At 33.5% G+C, this 3,130-nt stretch overlaps 1 pseudogene; it reads right to left on the reverse strand.

Moving 5' to 3' along the window:
- Window positions 1-275: 275 nt before the first annotated feature.
- LOC127547503 (peptidyl-prolyl cis-trans isomerase-like 4) lies at window positions 276-2,655 on the reverse strand (annotated as a pseudogene).
- Window positions 2,656-3,130: the final 475 nt, after the last annotated feature.

Consider the following 3,130-nt stretch of genomic DNA (forward strand, 5'->3'; position numbering starts at 1 on the left):
CAAGAAGCATATAGTCTAACCTTCTTGATTCTTCAGCTGCTAAATTAGTTTATGATTTCCCTTTCTTGATTGAATTATGGGGCTCTACTTCTTCACTGTAAAATATATGAGGATGGGAGGCAAATTACTTTTCAGTTTTTCTTTTGAAAATTGAGTCTTTTGTATACTTTATATTAATTGAAAATGTCTATATTCTTCCAGTGAAAGAGTTAAACAAATAAAAGGTAAGAAGTCTCTGCTTTAATTAGGTCTGTAAGTCAATTACTAGAACAAAGTTATAAGCCAGTCTTCTGTTTAGGTTTTACTTTATCTTTGAGAACAAATTTAGAAGATTTTTCCTCATTTTCTTTTTCATATTCTTGGAAATAATTTTCGACATATTTCCCATTTTCTCTCTTTCTTTAACTTTTGCAACAGACTGGCTAAAATCTACATGTATTTGTCTATCCTTTATAAGCACATTATCCATTTTGAAAAAGGTATTTTCACAGTCTTCTTCCTTTCTAAATTCAATAAAATGCATAACAAAGGGCCTCTTCCATCTTCCAGTCATGAATAACTTTACAGCTTTTTATAGTTGGTCCAAATCTTGAGAATATTATTTCCAGATCTTCATCTGTGGTCACTGGATTCAATTTGCACACAAATAGAATATTTTCTGGAAGTTTAATATCTGCATTAGGTAAATCTCCCACCATTTCTAAAAGAATAATCTGAACTTTTGCTCCTTCTCTGCCATTATTTCTTCAATTTTGTCAACTGATCTTACTTTGACATCATCGATTTCTTTATCTGCTCCTATTTGGCCACTAGTTAGTTGTTCCTTGGCTAGTTGTGGTGATTGATCAAAAGAATTGGTAAACCAGCTGGGTCATCAAATGGATCTTAAGGTGCATCTTTGTTAACAAATGTCTCACTAATTTTCTTGATTTCATCCATTCCTTCTGTTACTTCACCAAACACTATATGTACATCATCAAGGTAACTTAGATTTTCTTCTGTGGTAATATGAACTTGAGATCCATATTAATCACTGTCATTGTTCACCACAGATACTGAGCCCTTTTTCTTGTACTTAATTCTTGGCATTTTTTTTCCTGCCTCAAAAAACCTTGCTTGATCACAGTTGCACAAAAACATATTCTCTTCCACAGCTAGTATTTATAGGACCATCAGTATGTATAATAAATCTTTCTGTAAATTTCGAATGAGACAATAATTGGGAATACTTAATTTTGTACAACTTCAGAATATTCAAGCAAGGCTATTGTCACTCTTGCTTGTGCTACTGAAGCCCCGCCGTGACTTCCCTTGGACTCCAGGAAGCTGGGAAGTGTAAATTCCTGCAGCTCTTCTATTCTGATGCTTTTTCAGCACTACATTTGTCCAATGTCAGGGTGACACACAAGCAAAGCATCATTCCCATATAGCCTTTCGGTTTGTCTGTAACTTGGATGGGTGTGTGGGTTAGCCATGTACAAAAATCATTGTGAATCTATGACTTCTCTATTTTACAGTACTCAGGGCAATATTTCCAAGGCAGGAGCCAGTCCTATACAGAGGTATATTTGAATGAGGGAAACAGATGAAGAATATATTGATTTTATTTTTGATGTCTGATTCAATTCAGAATTTTTACTCTCTCTTTATTCTTTTAATGATTTCCTCTAAAGAACTTACTGAGTTTATTGTGATGACAATATCTTTCAAAAAATCATGGAAGCCTATGAGAATTTTGTTTTGTCAGTGTTGCTTAGTGCTCTCTCCTAGTTCTTTGACACTCATTCTTACTATTTCACACACACACACACACACACACACACACACACACACACACAGAGGTTTTTTTTTGGGGGGAAGGGCATAGCATAAACAAAAGACTCACAAATACTTGACGACCCAAGAGACCCTTTCCTTCCCAGCTATTCAAACACAGGTTCTCATAAAAATAAAAGGACCATAAAGAGAAGGTCAAGTATATTGTCTTTATCTAAGTGCTAGATTTTTATCAGTTCCTCCTCAGAACTTCATTAAGTTCATTGATTTCTTTTAGTCATTGATTCATAAATTGTTTGAGTTAGGGATAATAGAGTTCATCTAGTCTAGCTTTCTTCCTGATGCAAGAATAATCTCAACATCACTGCCTTTTAAGGGTCATTCAGCTTCATCCTGAGTATTTCCACCAGTGGAAGGCTTCATGAGGCAGCCAATTCCATTTTTTTCAAAATTTTCTTGTAATTATTAGAAAGTACTCCTTATAATGTGTCAGACATTACCTCCTATCACTCCTACTTAAGTTATGATATTTGAAAACATACATATTTATTTCTCTTCCAGATGACAATATATCAAATATTTAAAAGGTGAATGGAACACTGACCTGAAAATGGATTGGAATCAGAATTATTACATCTACCAAGAGAGATGATAGTCTTAGCATTTTCAACTCAGAATCATTTTTTCTTTTTCTTTTTTTTCCTGTTTCTGTCCTTAGCACTTTCATTTCCTTAAATAAATATTTATTATTTGAAACCTGGAAGTCATCTTCACTTTTTCCCTGTATCATTCCCAGTATGTAAGATCTATCATCAAATCTTATTGATTCTTTTAATTTTCATGAATTTGTCTCTTACTCACTATAGCCAATGTCACCATCCTATCATAGACCTCTATCCCTTTCTTGGACTCCTCCAAGTTTATCTTATTTCAGAATTTAATTTTTACTTCACTTCATTTTTTCTTATCACGCCCAGAATCAGGTTCCTAAGCATGGATTTTTTAATGTTATTGCCCTAGTCAAGAATTTTCATTAACTCCATCTTTCCCATGAGACTGGGACAAAATTCTTCACTATTGCATTAATAATCTTTCTTTTCTACAACTTTTCTTCTCTTCCCCATGTGCCTCAAATATATCCAAACATTTCTCCTTTCAATGATTGACCCCTTATCTCCATTAAGATCTTCCAGTTTCTTAGCCTCTTTGTAATACCATGTTTATTCCTGTTTTTTTTTTTTTTTTTTTTTTTTTACGTTACTTCCCTTAACTTAAATTGGACAATCTTTTATGATACTCTTTTGTGTGAAGCAAATGTGGCATGGATGATAGTACAATTTGGTTTATTTGCAAA

The sequence above is a fragment of the Antechinus flavipes genome, chromosome 1 (genome assembly GCF_016432865.1).
Source record: "Antechinus flavipes isolate AdamAnt ecotype Samford, QLD, Australia chromosome 1, AdamAnt_v2, whole genome shotgun sequence".
Taxonomy (NCBI): domain Eukaryota; kingdom Metazoa; phylum Chordata; class Mammalia; order Dasyuromorphia; family Dasyuridae; genus Antechinus; species Antechinus flavipes.